The sequence below is a fragment of the Narcine bancroftii genome, chromosome 3, assembly GCF_036971445.1.
Source record: "Narcine bancroftii isolate sNarBan1 chromosome 3, sNarBan1.hap1, whole genome shotgun sequence".
Taxonomy (NCBI): Eukaryota; Metazoa; Chordata; class Chondrichthyes; order Torpediniformes; family Narcinidae; genus Narcine; species Narcine bancroftii.
The window spans coordinates 231,159,764-231,178,712 of record NC_091471.1 but is presented as its reverse complement, the minus strand read 5'-3'; the positions used below and the strand labels follow the sequence as shown (position 1 = coordinate 231,178,712).

General features: G+C 40.7%; 2 long non-coding RNA genes across 2 annotated transcripts; one reads left to right on the top strand and one right to left on the bottom strand.

The window, feature by feature from the left end:
- Positions 1–5,813: 5,813 nt before the first annotated feature.
- LOC138756407 (uncharacterized) lies at positions 5,814–14,891 on the bottom strand. The gene is made up of 3 exons (XR_011353053.1): positions 14,724–14,891; positions 12,935–13,127; positions 5,814–7,742 (listed from the first exon to the last, which is right to left on the bottom strand). It is a non-coding gene; the product is annotated as an uncharacterized lncRNA (long non-coding RNA).
- Positions 6,053–8,260, top strand: LOC138756408 (uncharacterized). Its single transcript, XR_011353054.1, has 2 exons — positions 6,053–6,187; positions 8,026–8,260. It is a non-coding gene; the product is annotated as an uncharacterized lncRNA (long non-coding RNA).
- Positions 14,892–18,949: the final 4,058 nt, after the last annotated feature.

Here is an 18,949-nt window from a genome sequence, read left to right as displayed (position 1 = left end):
GCACAAAATTCTAGCGTGGCAGCTTAAGACAGAACAATCTAAGAGAATGGTATTGGCATCAAGGAAAAAAGACAAACAAATCACATATAATCCAACGGAGATTAATGAAAACTTCAGAGAATTCTATGAACAATTATACCAAACTGAAAACGAAGGGAAAGAAGACAAAATAGATGCATTTTTAACTAAAATTGAACTACCGAAATTACAAACAGAGGAACAAAATAAATTAACAGAACCATTTGAAATAGTAGAAATACAAGAGATAATAAAAAAAACTACCAAATAATAAAACACCAGGAGAGGATGGATTCCCAATAGAATTCTATAAAACATTTAAAGATTTATTAATTCCTCCCCTCCTGGAAGTAATCAACCAGATTGATGAAACACAAAGCTTACCAGATTCATGCAAAACAGCAATAATTACAGTAATACCAAAGACAGGGAAAGATCCACTCGCACCAGCGTCATATAGACCAATATCTTTACTTAACACAGATTATAAGATAATAGCTAAACTATTAGCAAACAGATTAGCCGACTATGTCCCAAAAATAGTAAATCTAGACCAAACTGGATTTATTAAAAAAAGACGAAGAACAGACAATATTTGTAAATTTATTAACCTAATTCATGCAGTAGAAGGAAATAAAGCTCCATCAGTAGCAGTTGTTTTAGACACAGAGAAGGCCTTTGACAGAGTAGAATGGAATTATTTATTCAAAGTACTACAAAAATTCAGTTTACCAGAGAAATATTTTAATTGGATTAAAGCATTATATAAGGGGCCATTGGCGAAAGTGACAGTAAATGGATATATATCAAAGCAATTTAACTTAAGCAGATCAACAAGGCAGGGATGCCCACTATCACCCTTATTGTTCGCGTTAGCTATAGAACCACTATCAGAATTGATAAGAACAGAAAATAAAATAAAAGGGATAAAAATAAAAGACAAGGAATATAAAATCAGTTTATTTGCAGATGACGTTATAGTATACTTAACAGAACCAGAACTATCAATAAAATAATTACATAAGAAATTGAAGGAATATGGAGAAGTGTCGGGTTACAAGATTAATGCAAATAAAAGTGAAGCAATGCCAATGAATAATGCGGATTTCTCAAAATTTAAGAAAGAATCACCATTCAGATGGCAAATGCAAGCAATACGATACCAAGGTATACAAATAAATAAAAACCTCGGCCATCTATATAAACTCAATTATTATCCACTAATGAAAAAATTACAGGACAGCTTAGAGCATTGGAAAGACTTACCACTAACACAAATAGGAATGATAAACTGTATTAAAATGAACATTTTCCCAAGGATACAATACCTATTTCAAGCATTGCCAATACACTTGACGGAGAAATTCTTCAAGGAGTTAAAGAAAATAATAAGAAAATTTTAATGGAAAGGGGTGAAACCAAGGATAGCACTAGATAAATTAACAGAATGGTATAAACAAGGAGGCTTACAACTGCCAAACTTTAAAAATTATTATAGAGCCGCACAATTAAGATACCTATCAGATTTTTATCAAACAAGGGAAAAGCCAGATTGGACTAGATTAGAACTAGATAAAATAGGGGAGAAGATACCTGAACATTTATTATATAAATGGGATGAAAAATTGGTACAACGTAGGAATTCTCCAGTATTACATCATCTGCTCCATATTTGGAAGAAAATTCATGTAGAAAGGAATAAAGCAAATTACCAATTACCAAAACTAATACTGACACAAAATCAGCTAATCCCTTTTACAATAGATAACCTTTCCTTTAGAGAATGGGAGAAAAAAGGGATCAAAAGAATAGAAAATTGTTTTTCAGGAAATAAATTACTATCCTTTGAACAAATGAAGGATAATTATAATATAACTCAAGATACAGTGTTGGCATACTACCAACTGAAATCCTACTTGAAGGACAAATTGGGAAGTAGTCTGAGGTTACCAGAGGCAAGTAATTTTGAATATGTGATTACAGACACAATGATAATCAAAAAATTTATAACAAATATGTATATTAAACTGCAAGAAAAGGAGAATGATGAAACAAATGGTAAAACTAAACAAAAATGGGAACAAGATTTAAATATAAAGATAAAGAAGGAAGCATGGGAGAAGTTATTCTCTGGAACTATGAGAAATACAATAAACAGGAGGTTACGTATGATACAATATAACTGGATACACAGGCTATACATTACACCTCAAAAGTTAAATAAATGGGACCCAACAGTATCTGACAGATGTTTTCGCTGTAAAAAGGAAATGGGAACAACAATTCATACAATTTGGACATGTAAGAAAGTGAAAAAATTATGGGAAGATCTAAACCAGATATTAAATAAAATCACAAAAAGCAATATACCAAAAAACCCAGAGATCTTCCTCCTAAGTAACATAAAAAAACAAAGAATTTGGACTTGATTTGGATGGTGCACAAAAAAGATTTGTTAGGATAGCCCTAGCTGTAGCAAAAAAATGTATTATGTCAGCCTGGAAATTAGAAGATAACTTGAGTTTATAGCAATGGTATATAGAAATGAATAAATGTATTCCACTAGAAAAAATAACATATAATTTAAGAAATAATATTACAATATTTGAACAAATACGGGAGCCATACATGATACACAATAGTGAAAACCTACCGGGGACATCTACCACCTAAAATGACAGAAGGAGAAGGAAATGAAAAGAATTGACTCAGTGGAATTTCTTGTTTATTTTTATTGAGTGACAACATTGTTTGATGGGTTTAATGTATCTTGGATTCTGAACTTTAAATGAATGGGTGGGGAGGTAGGGAGGGTGGATGGGAGAAGGTGGGGGGGAGAAAACGACACTGTATATATTTGAAAAGGAAAATGTATGTATCTTGATCAATGTGGTTTATAGTGTGAAAAATAAAACATTTAAAAAAAAGATCATTTATCAATACTGTAGAATGAGCGAATTTAACTACCAGTTAATTTCATTTTATGAAATAAATTGTATTCAAACGTGATTTTGCACAGGGAGTACATGAGAGTTGAGGGATGTTATCACATTTACAGGAAGAAATGTTTGCGCAAATAGGGTGTGTTCTATTACATCTTACTTTTTTTAATGTATGTAAGATAAAGAAAGGATCTGATGTGTAAAGTGGCTGGATCAGCCAGTTGAAGGGGGTGTGTGCATGTCCCTTTAAGCGCGTTGTGGCACTAATGAATTGTATTCTGTTCACTTGAAACTGAGGCTCCAGGCTCCTGTCTTGCAGTTAGCAGTATGGAGCCCTCTTAATAGATTTAGTACATTTGTTCTACACATTCAGCAGTCAAGGTCCGTGAGCTTAAAGATCGTCCACCTCTGGAGAATAAAGAAACCTCTGGGGAATCCAATAAGTTTAATGATTAATTTCTCTGGTGCATTTTCCTCTGGAGTCAAACTCATGCCTCAGCACAATTTCTCTGTATTGCCACTGTAATTTAGTTCATGATAACTTCCCCCATTCATCAGGTTTATATTTAAATCCGGTCATGAGGAAGTTACATTGTAAATAATCATGATCTGGTTTTTCAAATTCATCTGGAAGTGGTGTCTAAAAGACTGCTGGGTTAATAGTACTGCAGTTGTGAAGGTCAAATACGGGTTCGCTAATAAGAGTTCAGAGAGGCTCAAACATGGTTGAGTGCTGCAATGTCTGTTATGTACAACAAATTGCAGGTTGGTTGCCCCATACAGACAAGCAGCTTCAACTGCGTTTTTATAAGGTCTAATATATTCAAAACCCATGGAAATATGGTTTGTATTTCTTTTTACAATAATTCTAAATATAACATTTACACTAACACAAAGAAATGTCAGATTGTTATGGTAAACGGTGTCTTGCCCCACAACGATTTTGCAAACTATTGTAAAAACAGATAAGGCATTAAATTGCAGCTATTCAGTTTTAATTAGCATTTCACCAAGTAAACAGGATCGTGAACTAATAAATCCTGGGAATACACTGGCAGTTAATTAAGACAGAAGGGTTTATTAGTTCAAAACCCACCCCTGGAGTATCCTATTCATTCTATTAAACCTGGTGATTGGGTATATGTAAAAGCATGGCAAAATCACCAACTAAAACCTGTCTGGGATGGCCCCTATTGTGTACTTTTGATTACAGACACTGCCGTGCGAACGAAAGAAAAGGGATGGAGCCACATACAACGAATTAAACAAGCTGCTGATCCACGGACTAACGACATTGATAATCTACCCTCCACCTGGCGTGCAGTCCTTCATCCTTCTGATCTGAAAGTTACACTACGCCGGGAAAAAGTGCTGTAATGTTGTTTTTACCATTTACTGTTTTGTTTACTTGTTGGTTCCCAATTTTTGGGAAATCACCAAATTGCTCACAATGTATTAAGTCCTCCTGGAATAGGGGCAGCAGAGGTGACAATTATTTACCATTAGAATGTAGACAGGGCACAGGTATAGAGTATAGTCATAGTGGGGTACCTTATTTAGTATGGATTAATATAGGATCCCAACATGGACCAGGGGAACAGAATGGCCTTAGGGGAGTAGATTTGATTTGTATTTCGGCCTCTACAGTATTAAAAAGAGGAGTTTTAAAGAGATAGCGCAAAGAAGATGGTGGGACAATGACAGACAGAATGTTAGTCACAATTATACATGTGGCAGAGATAGAGTGAATACATATGCTAATGTTCACAGACAGGCTGCAACTCACAGGTTAAGTGACAAGAAACCCCCCTCCCCAACTTGGTCTCCTGTAAATCATCCTTTGGGTCACACAGACATTCGGAATGTTAAGAACCACCACTGTAAGGGGAGTTCCAGTTGTAAACGACGTAAGCTGCTCCAGAACACCACAGCTGCTTGGCATTCAAATCGTTTAATCAGACTCCAGCCTTGGAGATCATTACCGAACAGACAGCGATTGCCCTGAATTTATGGGCTGAAGAAAGACGACAGATACCAGCCACAGTTCAACAAAACTGCCTGGCTCTCGATTACCCGTTGGCTGCTGAAGGCAGCGTTTGTGAAAGACTGGTTAAGGACAATGCTCACAACGGTCAGGCGGTTAAAGACACTTCTTCAAGAGTTCAAAAATCTTCCCATGCCTGGGTTCAGACTTGGCAACCTCGGGATGGGATGGACTAGACTTTTTATTAGTAACTGGAGTCTGATGCCCACAGCCCTTATAGCAGCTGGACTCGCTATTCTGGCCATTATGGTGTTCCCCTGCCTAAAGACTTGTGTGCAGTATTTAATTCAACGGACCCCTCATCAGATCACTATAACCCAAAGGATGTATGTTTCCCAAATTCTGTCTGATGATGCTGAGACTGCAGTTCATTTACTGACTTGCTGGGAAAAAGACAAAGTTACATTCCAGTTGAGAATTCACGAAGTGCAGCTAAAAGAAAAGTGAGGATTGTGAGAGATGAGTAAAACTAATATGAAAATATGAAAGATGAAGAAAACTAGTATGGATATATGTGTAATGAATAAAGCCAGTAATAGGATAAGGATAGATAATAGAATAAGTAAATTAGTCTGAATAAGATAAGGGTCTTCTAGCCTTAAGACAGAATTAGCAAGTTCTGCATGTAAGAGTTAGTAAGCTCTGAGGGTCGGGAAGGTGTGAATAAGGACAATAAGGACAATGACATGATGGGACACCGACAGGATACCCCCTGGTCCTCCAAGTTCACAGAAACAGCACTTAGGCAGGCAGGATTGCCTAATGCCAAACATATCCAGGAGGCAGAAGAATGTTAGGGGTGGGGGGGAGGCTATCTCTACACTGAAATGAACTGTATAAAAGTTGGGTGAGTCCCAGTATGTGTGTGTATTCTCAGGGTAAGGGGAAAGCACCCAACTTTGCATTGTTGTATAAATGTTCTTTGTTCTCAATTTTTGTCTCGAGCAATTTCTGTGAAGGTACTTCTGTTTCTCACACTACTATGTACCGCGACCAACACTACTCCTCACGAGCTTCTATTCACTTTCAAAAGGTCGGCATCGGGAAACACAGTCCCAACCTGGTTCACCACTCCTGGTCCGGTCCTTCTCAGGAAGTGTGTGAGGAGAAGCAGGACTGTCCTCTGGTGGAAAGGGTGAAACCGCTCCACGCCAATCCCACATGTTGTGGCTTTCTGCCCAAGGTAAATAAGGCCAGGTTTACACAGTTTTCTGGGAGCTTCAGCACAGTTTATTCATTGTTTCATGGTCCACATGTGAGGTTCTGCATCCTCCATTACACAGGCCTCACATAGGCTGCCGGCTTCACTCTGGGTTCAGTGTCCCAATGTTTCAAAATAAAAGACCTGCTAGTAGCAGCATTAAACATTACATCTCCCTTCAACCACAAAATGTTGTGGTACAATCTTGTGCAGAACAAACCCTTTTTTTATATAGGTAAGAGTAACAAATCACATAATATGTAGTACACAAGTCTCAATGCAGGTAAATGCAACAGGTCCCATAACAGCTTTTTTTCATAGGGCAGTGTTCTTCGCACACCCTTTCAGTCATTTAGAAGTCAAGGACTTGCCTTGGCTTAATGGGACGACCTTGTGCGGGGATACGGCCCAGAGTGATCTGGTTTGCACACTGAATCAGGGTGACGTTGCTGTTCCCCTGGTTTGCCTTGTCCAGTGATCAGGTCGTCACCTGGTCCAGCGATCAGGTTGTCCTCACTGATCTCAGGCTGCTGTAGGTCGGGTGTGGGCTCATCATCTCGGGTGTCGAGAAGGTTCCGTCGGTTGCGCCTGAAGGTCCATCCATCGCTGGTTTCGATGTGGTATTTTCGTGGGATTTCTGAGATTTGGATGACTGTTGCTGGTTTCCACGTACTGTCTTCCTGCTGAAAGCGGATGTGTGCTCCAGCGTGTCGTGTTGATAGCGGCTGAGCAGACTTGTCGGACTGCTATTTCTGGTGTCGCTAGCAGTTCTCTCTCCTTGCCTGGCACTGTTCCCTGAGGGGCTACCTGAGGTTGTAACGGTAGAGTTGTCGTTGGTAAGATAGAGTGCAGGAGGTTTGAGACCGTCGACTGGTGTGTTCCTATACTCCAGCAGGCTAAGATATAGGTCTTTCTTGTCCTCTTTGGCCTTTGTGAGGATCCGCTTTGCAGTTTGGACAGTCTTTTCAACTAGCCCGTTGCTCTGGGGATAGTGTGGGCTTGAAGTGACAAACTGGAAACCCCAGGACTCTGCAGACTGTTGGAATTCCCGTGAGTTGTAACATGGCCCTTTTTTGGTATGTCGTGTCTAGCAAACACTGTTTTCATTTTGTGGATTGCACCAGCTGAGGTGATGCAGTGCTAGAGTTCAATTTCAAAGTATCTGCTGAGGTAGTCACATATGACAATGTAGTTCTGAGCTCGAGGCGAACAGATCTGTTGCTACATCCTGCCGTGGGAATCGCCTGTGAGAGCATGGTTTCCTTGCGGTGTGTTTGGCAGATGTCACACTTCATTACTGTTTCCTCTATCTGTTGACTCGTGCCTGGCCAAAACATTATGTCCCTAGCCCTGTGTTTGCTTTTCTCCAATCCAAAATGTCCCTTGTGTATGTGCTGTAGCATGTCTGTGGAATAATTATCTTCTCACCCTTGAGAAGGATTCCATCAGTCTCTGTGATCTTGTCCTGGTGGTTCCAGTATTCGCTGATTTGTGGGTGATACCTTTACCTCGTCTCCGGCCAGCCTGACCGAATGACCTGCTTTTTTTTAAAAAAAATTATTTTTCACCCTGTGAACAATATCAATCAAAATACACACAAACATTTCCCTCTTAAATATACACAGTGGCATTTTCTCCCCTTTTTTCCCCCCTCACTTCCCTCCCTTCTTCCCACCCCCTCCAAACCCACTAAACGTTCAATATATACAATACAGTAAAACCATTAAACAATGTCATGACACAATGAAAAATAAACAAGAAAATTGTGTCATCTACTTTTACACACTGGATCAAGTTGTTTTGTCTTCTTATCATTTTAGGGGGTGGAGGTCCGAAGCAAGCCCTCTCTGTTGTGTTCCATGTATGGCTCCCAAGTTTGTTCAAATAATGTGACTTTATTTTTTAAATTAAATGTTATTTTTTCCAATGGAATACATTTATTCATTTCTATGTACCATTGCTGTATTCTCAGGCTCTCTTCTGATTTCCAAGTTGACATTATACATTTTTTTTGCTACCACTAAGGCTATCATAATAAATCTTTTTTGTGCTTCATCCAGTTTGAGGCTTAATTCTTTACTTATATTACTTAGAAGAAAGATCTCTGGATTTTTTGGTATGTTGCTTTTTGTGATTTTATTTAATACCTGATTTAGATCTTCCCAAAACTTTTTCACTTTCTCACATGCCCAAATTGCATGTACTGTTGTTCCCGTTTCCTTCTTACAGTGAAAACATCTATCTGATACTGTTAGGTCCCATTTATTTAACTTTTGGGGCACGATATATAACCTGTGTAACCAATTATATTGTATTATGCATAACCTCGTGTTTATTATATTCTTCATAGTTCCAGACCATAACTTTCCCCATATTTCATTTTTTATCTTTATGTTTAAATCTTTTTCCCACTTTTGTTTGGGTTTATAGCTTATTTCATCATTTTCATTCTCTTCCATCTTGATGTACATGTTTGTTATAAATCTTTTAATTATCATTGTGTCTGTAATCACATATTCAAAGCTGCTTCCTTCTGGTAATCTCAGTCTGTTTCCCAATTTATCATGAGTTATACCAAATGACCTGCTTTAGGGTAGACAGCTGCTCGTCCTGGGCTGTGAATGTCTTGATGTCACCTAGCTGGTCTGTACTCACAGGAGCTGCACTGATGACGATGTGTACCTGGGTCTCCATAGCCTCGGATACTGAACTGTCCTCGTCATCCATGGATCTCTTTGCCCAGTCAGTGGATGAGTGTTATGCTGTATTTCTGCATCATGAGCATCAGGCGCTGTAGACGTGGTGTTGTGAGGGGCTAGAGGCTTGCGGAGGGTTGTCTGTCATGGCTTGTCGCCTGTAGGTGTATTCATGGAATCTCTTACACCTGTATAGGACTACATAGAGCTCCTTTTCGATTTGGGCGTAGTTTTGCTCTGTGTTGTGTTATTAAGCAGCTTTGATGCATAGGCAAACGGTCTACCTTCCTGCAAGATGGTTGCAATCAGGCCCATTTTTCGACGTGTCCACTTGGAGTGTCACTTCCTTTTCAGGATGGAAATAGGCTAGCACTGGCCCCAGTTCCACTGCGATCGTGTCCTTAATCTGCTGAAATGCTTTCTCATGGATTGCGTCCCATTTGAACTCTGTGTCATGGCTTAGCAGGTGTCTGAGCGGCACACTCACCTCAGCCAGGTTGGGAGCGAATCTGGCGAGGTAATTCATCATGCCGAGGATCGTCTCCAGCTCTGCCTCGTTTTCTGGCAGCTGCATGCCCCTGATGGCTTTCACTTGGAAGGGTCTGGTTTCAGGCCATCAACTGTTAGTCTATGTCTGAAGTAGGTCACTTCGGACACACAGATGCGGCATTTGTCCGGGTTTAGCCGTACCCCTCTCTGGTCCGGCTGAGCATGGCTCTGAGGTTTCGGTCATGCTCCTCTCTTGTCTTCCCAAACACAATAATGTTGTCCACAATGCCAGCCACTCAATTGAGGCCCTCGTACTTTTCCTCTACCCTCCTCTGGAACTCGTCCTGGGCAGATGCAATGCCAAAGAGCTGTCTGAGAAAACGATATCTGCCATAGAAGGAGTTCAATGTAGTGAGCAGGGATGATTCCTCACTGAGTTTGATAGCCCAATAGCCCGGTCTTGCATCAAAGACGCTGAAGTATTTTGCCCCAGCCAGTTTGGATGTTACATCCTCAAGTGTGGGTAGGGGATAGTATGACCGTAGTATTGCTTTGTTCAGAGACCATGGGTCTCTGCACACTCGGAGCATATGTGTATTTGGCTCCTCACACGTTACCAGGGGATTAACCCACTGGGTAAACTCAGTCTCTTTACAGATTATGTCATCCCTTTCCATGTTGTCTAACTCTGTTCTTAAGTGTTCTCGTAGGGCAAATGGTATCCTCTGTGGCGGGCAAATCACTGGTGCTACGCTAGGGTCTATCTCAAAACTGCACTGATGCCTTTGAAAACATCTGTGTACTCAGTACGTTGCACTCTTACTCAGAGGTATCGGTGACCGTATATACCACCTCGATGAGTCCCAGAGCTTTACATGTTCTGTACCCTACTTCTGGGTGGTTGACTTATTCTTGAATCTTCCTACCAGGTTGCAGTAGCCGTTCACTTTCAGCGGATGCCCCCCCATAGCCAAGTAGCTTACACTTGTCGGTCATTAGTGGTGTGCTGGGCATGAGCTTGTAAAAGTCTTTTGCAAGTATCACACTCGTTTGTGCTCCAGTATCCAATTTGAATGTCAGTTTTTTATTCTGTAGTCCCAGACCTATGCCTGCATGCACACTATCCTCATCTTCCTTCTCTGATGTTACGGTGTCCACAAACAGCTCTGAGTCAAAATCTTCATTCCCCTTTTCGGCTCTGTATCCTTTTCTGCTTAGTTTATGGGACTTTGATTTACATGCTCTTGCAAGGTGGTTGAGATTTTGGCACTTTAAGCACTGTTTCCCTTTGCTGGACATCTCCTAGCTTGTTGTGGTGTCCTCTGCAAGCACTACATGCTTTATTAAACGTCTTCAGGCTTTCGTTTTGCCTGCTGGTGTTTCTTGCAGTGCCTGGCTTTCCTGCCTTGTGGTGTATTGCGTGCCCTTCACTGCTATCACTCACCATGACCTTGAGCTGCACCTGCGCTAGCTTGTAGGAGCAGGCTATATCGATTTCCTTATCTAGCATGAGCTTTGGCCCCTGACTAAGCAACTTCTCCCTTATTCTGGGTGAGTTGGTAGCGAATACTATACGATCCCTGACCATTTCTTCACTATTTGCATAGATGCAGTCTTTAACAAGAAATTTGTGGTTGGTTATGAAATGCTCAAATGACTCACCACCCCCACCCCCCCCCCCACCCCCCGCCCCGTGTCTTCTGGTGGAATTTGTACCTGGCGAATATGAGATTAGCTTCCGGCATGAGGTACGCTGAAAACCCGTCATAATATGTTTTCAGCACTTTTGCATCGCCCTCACTCACTGTCCAAGTGTTGCTTATGTCCCCGTCCTCTGTCCCCCACAGCAGGAGGTAACTCCATTTCTCCTCCTCTGTTCTCCCTCTCAGTGGGCCTGCGAACATGAGCTCGGCATGCTGCTTGAATTGCTGCCATGCATCAGGTAGGTTGGGCGATTGCCAGTCCAACCTTGGTGTAGAGATACTGAAGGCCTCCATTATTTTCTCGACCTTTTTTCCCAAGTGGATTCCTTATTACTCTGACACCATGTTGTGGCTTTCTGCCCAAGGTAAATAAGGCCAGGTTTACACAGTTTTCTGGGAGCTTCAGCACTATTTATTCATTGTTTCACGGTCTGCACGTGAGGCTCTTCATCCACCATGACACAGGCCTCACATAGGCTGCCAGCCTCACTCTGGGTTCAGTGTCCCAATGTTCCAACATAAAAGCCCCCCGGGCACACTTCTATTGGTTTCCAAATAAAAGACCTGCTAATAGCAGCATTAAACATTACCCCAAGTACGCCGGATGGTGCATCCAGAAGGCAAGGCTGTCATCGCAGAACTGAGGCTTACATCAGTCACGAATAGATAGCAGAGAAAAAAAATCTCTCTCTCTCTAGGGTAGGGGTGTGGGCAAGGGAATGTGCGACCATTTTAATCGTAAATATATCTTTAATCTGGAATGCTAAATTAGTTTCACATTCTGTGGGTGGTGCTGGTCCGTTCCTTATTTAAATTTAATTTTTATTACACTTCTTACGTGGAGAGAAGTTTAATTTCAGCCTTAAAAATAAATATACTGCACAGACAGGGCGGGAGCTGCCAATCAGGATGAGCTTCACTTTGATGACCAAGCAATATTCCAGACATGTAATTGAGTTCCCTAATGTTTCCTCCCCTGTGGCTCCCCTTATCTCTCCAGCACTTATTTTTTTCTCCACATGAGTTGTTTTGCCATATTACTACTATTATAAATTCTCTTCTTGCTCCGTGTAATTGGAACATGGATGGGACCGGTCTCTTTTCTGATATATCATAAATTTACCTGGCCAGCCCCTTCCTGGCCTCCTGTTCAATTCCTACCTTTTCCTGAGTTGTGCAAATCATTGTCCAATTGAAATTTTGACCATACTTCAGATACAAATAACACATTGGCTGTCCCAGGATCCCCACTTCACTCATTTCCGACATTTTACCCCTAGGAGTGTTTACTCCTGATTTATCACACACTTGTCCCATGTTGTCCTTTTGTTCCTTTGCACCCACTTCAGGGTCCTGACCTTCGTGTAGGGGATTTCCCCTCTTAAGAACCAGTCTAAGGCAGGGCGTCAGAACTAAGGCAACACGTTATGTTAGACGGTACTTTTATCCCCTCACCGGACAAATCCTCATGCCCTTATCTTCTGTGCACTCGGGATGCGACACTCGTAGTTCCTCCGGAGTCCGTCAGAGTTGTTACGGGGAGGGAGCGATCAGTTGATCTAGCACCCCAAGAGAAGAACCGGGAAAGTGTCCCGGCTGGTTTGCCAAATGTTGTATTGAAACTGCTGTTTCCTGAGGCAAAGAACACAGCACACAGAACTGGTCCAGTTAACTCTATATTGGACCCCAAGTTAACCTGAGAGAGCCCTTACTGCTTTCCGTCTCGAAAGCAGTCTCCGGGGTGGGGGAGAGGTGGGGGGGTAGGGGGTGGTGTCTCGGTTCAACAAAGGGATGCACCAACTTTTATACACTCGAGAAAACAAGGTGAACTAAAAGATTACATTGTGGCGGCGCACATCCTCCTGGCGAACAGGCCCTGCTTGTATCGTCACGTGGCGGGGCACCCATGGGGAAATGGTGTCATCAGAGGCTTCTCTCTGACTCCAGCATCCCTTCCAGAGCACACCCTGAGCAGCGATTATGACGTCAAAATACACCAGGTGACTGAGCTCCTGCTGCCCTTAAAGGGACATCCTGAATATGAATAAAAACTGTTGTTAACGACCCTCAACGTGGTGGCTGTGTTTCTTCCACTGCTCACACCGCCACAAGAACATTATTCTACATACAAGGTAAATGACCATTACAAGGTAAATCAGACCCCCTGTAGCCCCCTTTCCTAGATTCCCGTATCAAGTTTGATCAATAAGAATATTTACTCCACGTAAGGTCGGCTTCTTTTCCTGATTCTCCTCCCATTCAGGTGGTTTCTCTATTTTTTTTTAACTTCAGTTATCCACACTTCGCCCAGTCTCTCTCCGGTCCCGAGAAGCTTCAGTCAGCCCCGGCGACTTTTTCCTGATCTGACTCTATCTGTAATGGTTGCCACCCCATGAGCCCCCGTCCTGTCTGGATTGTGCACCTTTCCCTCAGTGGCATGTCCTCCCTCCGCTCCCTCCTTCTGCATTTTCCCTTCATACGCCTGCGATGTTCTGCTCTTGCTCTCCCACATCTTTCTCCATCTCCTCCCTCTGCTTTTCGACTTTCTCCATCTAGCTTCTTCCCCTCTGTTTGCCTCGTGTGCTCCTGCCACACTTCCCACTCCTTACGCTCATTTACGTCTGCTTCATCTGCCTTTTCCACTGTGTTGAGTCTCCTAGACCTGATTAGGGAGGGGGGGGGGATTCTCAAGGATCTCTGGGCTCGGATATGGGGCAACTTTCTCTTCCCGACTCCCTTCCCCTTTAAACTGTTTATGTGGCTTCTCACCTTGTTCATCAGTTATCTCCCCCGCCTGGTTCACTTTCTCCAGCTCTTCTCCTTCTACTGTAACTAGTTTTAGCCTCTCCACCTCCAGCTCTCTCTTTTGTTCTCCTTTCTCGCAGTTATCTTTAGATCTATAATTTTTGATCAATGCTTCCATTTCATTGCACATTTTTACGTGGAAGGTACCTTCCTTTGGCCATTTGGTCAACAATTTTTTTGTGTTTTTTTCCCCATTTTTCAGAGGTTTTTACACCATTTTTAGTTAACTGATAGTGTTTTGTTTAATATCTCACCTGCAGTTGCTATTTTGCTCAGTGTACTTCATCATTCAGTCTGGTCGTAGTCTTCATTTTCTGTCCCGTCCCCTCTTTGCAGTCAGTCTGCTTTTTTCTACGCCAATTTTATTTTCTCCCTTACCATTCTAATTTGTCCCTTCGCAACTTATGGTTTTGCATTATCCAGTTGGTTCCGATTCTACTAACTTATCTATTCTGCCTGTGCAGACCCCTATTCACCCAGGTCTGTATCCACGAGGACTTTCTAATCCTGCCTGTAGAGACCCCCATTCACCTAGGCTGGTATCCATAGAATGCCCCGTCCGTTCGGACCCCTATTCACCTCGGCCGGTATCCGTGAGGCCTTACCAACACCACATGGAATTTTCTTCAATCTCTATCCCTTATTTCTACTCACCCCACTGTGCAGTTTTCCCGATCAATTCTCTGAGCCTCCCTCAAAATCAATTTGTTAGCAGGTTCTTTAGGGTCAGAGAGACCCTCTGACTGTCGTTTGGCATGCCTGTGTCCCCAGAGGCCTCCCGTCCCCAACAGATTTTGATCCATATTTAAAGTGAACACAGCTTACCCTTTTTTGCGGGCAACCACCCTTTATCTGTTGGTTTTGAGAAGATCCTCGATGGGGCTGGGAAGTGCTCTCAACCAGCCACCACTTTTCCGACGAGTCTCCTTCCCACCCTGCTCACAGCACCAAATTTGTCGTGGTTTTCTGAGGTCTAAAATCGAGTCAGGCAACGCGGAGAATTCCTCAGGAAGGTTTAACCTTGAGGAGTCACGTGATGGAGTAGTGGCCGGTCGAGTAGAACCAGTCCTCTCCAGAGAAAAGGAAAAAAAGACTGATAAAAACAGAGCCCTAATAAACACAAAACACAGGAAAATGGAGATAAAGTTACAAGGAAGGGTCAGGAGATGGCACTGAAAAAAGAGAAAGCAAGGATGACAGAGAAAAGAGAAGAAAGAAAATTCCTGGAAAAAAAATACAGCCATACCTGCACACGGGAGCAGGGAGCCACCATGAAGAGGATCGACTGACCCCCAAAGCTGGTAGGTGCCCAGAGGAGCGGTGATCTCCCGAATGGTGGACTACAAAAATGGCTCTCAGAGCCAAGCAAAGGTGCGCAGCATGTAAACAAAATAAAAAGTAGACGCCGGCAGGAGGGGGGCCCAGCTGAGGGACGGATAGCAGCGGGACACCCAGCTGAGGGACACCCAAAGTGTGGTGAGCAAGGAAATGAGGAGTTGGAAGAGGGTGATCGGCAGTGGGGCATCCAGCAACGGGACGACATGCGGCAGGGGGCCCAGCAGTGGGACGACCTGCGGCAGGAGGCCCAGCATCTGGAGACCTGACAAAGAAACAGAAGTGGCTCATCAGAAAGAGGTGAAGAGACACAGACACAGAGAAGAAAAGAAGTCAAAGATACAGACACAGAAGAAGAGGAGGAAGAAGACCAAGATCTACACACCAAATGGACAGACTATAGATGAAGCCTTTTTTGAAGACCAATTGAGGTCATTAAAAGAAATGCTAACATTTGAATTTAGTGCAATTAAAAGAAAAATGAAAAGAGCTGAAGACAAAATGCAAAGTTTAGAGTTGGTCATGACAGAAATAGGGAAAAGAGTAGAAAATGTGGAAGTACGAGAAACTGCTGTCGAAATGGAAATAAATGAATTAAGAGGAAAACTGGAAGAAAGAGACAAAGATATTAAGGAGACACAAGATTTATTATCCCAGAAAATTGACATGTTGGAAAATCACAGTAGGCGAAACAACATAAAAATAGTGAGCCTGAAAGAAGGGAAAGAAGGGACAGACGTGAAGGAATTTATAAAAAGATGGATCCCGAAGGTGTTGGGAGCGACAGACCTACAAGAAGAAAGAGAAATAGAAAGGGCACACAGAGCACTCATACCGAAACCGCCACCACACCAAAAGCCAAGATCCATTTCAATAAAACTAAGATATACAACAAGAGAGAACATACTGGAACGGGCAAAGAATAAAGTTAGAGAAAACAAGCAGCTGTTGGAATATAAGGGACAAAAAATATTTTTTTACCCGGACATAAGTTTTGAACGTTTAAAGAAGAGGAAGGAATTTAATATAGCGGAAACGATTTTATGGAAGAAAGGCTTTAACTTTGTGCTGCGACACCCAGCAGTACATTTTTTTTTAAATTTTTTATTTTTCACACTATAAACCATATTGATCAAGATACATACATTTTCCTTTTCAAATATATACAGTGTTGTTTTCTCCCCCCTTCCCTCCTCCCCTCCCTCCCTCCCTCACCTCCCCTCCCACTTATTTAAAGTTCAGAATCTAAGATACATTAAACCCGTTAAACAATGTTGTCACTCAATAAAAATAAACAAGAAATTCCACTGAGTCAGTTCTTTTCATTCTCTTCTCCTTCTGTCATTTTAGGTGGTAGATGTCCACGGTAGGTTTTCTCTATTGTGTTTCATGTATGGCTCCCATATTTGTTCAAATATTGTAGTTATTTCTTAAATTGTATGTTATTTTTTCTAATGGAATACATTTATTCATTTCTATATACCATTGTTGTATTCTCAAGTTATCTTCTAATTTCCAGGCTGACATAATACATTTTTTTGCTACAGATAGGGCTATCCTAACAAATCTTTTTTGTGCACCATCCAAATCAAGTCCAAATTCTTTGTTTTTTATGTTACTTAGGAGGAAGATCTCTGGGTTTTTTGGTATATTGCTTTTTGTGATTTTATTTAATATCTGGTTTAGATCTTCCCAAAATTTTTTCACTTTCTCACATGTCCAAATTGTATGAATTGTTGTTCCCATTTCCTTTTTACAGCGAAAACATCTGTCAGATACTGTTGGGTCCCATTTATTTAACTTTTGAGGTGTAATGTATAGCCTGTGTATCCAGTTATATTGTATCATACGTAACCTCGTGTTTATTGTATTTCTCATAGTTCCAGAGAATAACTTCTCCCATGCTTCCTTCTTTATCTTTATATTTAAATCTTGTTCCCATTTTTGTTTAGTTTTACCATTTGTTTCATCATTCTCCTTTTCTTGCAGTTTAATATACATATTTGTTATAAATTTTTTGATTATCATTGTGTCTGTAATCACATATTCAAAATTACTTCCCTCTGGTAACCTCAGACTGTTTCCCAATTTGTCCTTCAAATAGGATTTCAGTTGGTAGTATGCCAACCTTGTATCGTGAGTTATATTATATTTATCCTTCAATTGTTCAAAGGATAATAGTTTATTTCCTGAAAAACAATTCTCTATTCTTTTGATCCCTTTTTTCTCCCATTCTCTAAAGGAAAGGTTATCTATTATAAAAGGGATTAGCTGATTTTGCGTCAGTATTAGTTTTGGTAACTGGTAATTTGTTTTATTCCTTTTTACATGAATCTTCTTCCAAATGTTGAGCAGATGATGCAATACCGGAGAATTTCTACGTAATACCAATTTTTCATCCCATTTATTTAATATATGTTCGGGTATCTTCTCCCCTATTTTATCTAGTTCTAATCTAGTCCAATCTGGCTTTTCCCTTGTTTGATAAAAATCTGATAGGTATCTTAATTGTGCGGCTCTATAATAATTTTTAAAGTTTTGTAGTTGTAATCCTCCTTGTTTATACCATTCTAGTGCTATTCTCGGTTTTCCCCCTTTCCATAAAAATTTCCTTATTATTTTCTTTAAATCCTTGAAAAATTTCTCTGTTAATTGTATTGGTAACGTCTGAAATAAATATTGTATCCTTCGGAAAATGTTCATTTTAATACAGTTTATCCTTCCTATCAGTGTTAGTGGTAAATCTTTCCAATGCTCTAAGTCATCTTGTAATTTTTTCATTAGTGGATAATAATTGTTTATATAGGTGGCTGAGGTTTTTATTTATTTGTATACCTAGATATCGCATTGCTTGTGTTTGCCATCTGAATGGTGATTCTTTCTCAAATTTTGAGAAATCCGCATTATTCATTGGCATTGCTTCACTTTTATTTGCGTTAATCTTGTACCCCTACACTTCTCCATATTCCTTCAATTTCCTATGTAATTCTTTTATTGATATTTCTGGTTCTACTATGTATATTATAACGTCATTTGCAAATAGACGGATTTTATAGTCCTTGTCTTTTATTTTTATCCCTTTTATTTTATTTTCTGTTCTTATCAGTTCTGCCTGTGGTTCAATGGCTAATGCGAACAATAAAGGAGAGAGTGGGCATCCCTGACTTGTTGATCTGCTTAAGTAAAATTGTTTTGATATATATCCGTTTACTGTCACTTTCGCCAATGGCCCCTTATATAAAGCTTTAATCCAATTAATATATTTCTCTGGTAGCTGAATTTTTGTTATACTTTGAATAAATAATTCCATTCTACTCTGTCAAAGGCCTTCTCTGCGTCTAAAGCAACTACTACTGTTGGAGTTTTATTTCCTTCTACTGCATGAATTAAGTTAATAAATTTACAGATATTGTCTGTTGTTTGTCTTTTTTTTAATAAATCCAGTTTGGTCTAGATTTACTATTTTTGGTACATAGTCGGCTAATCTGTTTGCTAATAGTTTAGCTATTATCTTATAATCTGTGTTAAGTAAAGATATTGGTCTATATGATGCTGGTATAAGTGGATCTTTCCCTGTCTTTGGTATTACTGTAATTATTGCTGTTTTACATGACTGTGGTAAGCTTTGTGTTTTATCAATCTGTTTGATTACTTCCAGAAGGGGAGGAATTAATAAATCTTTAAATGTTTTATAGAATTCTATTGGGAATCCATCC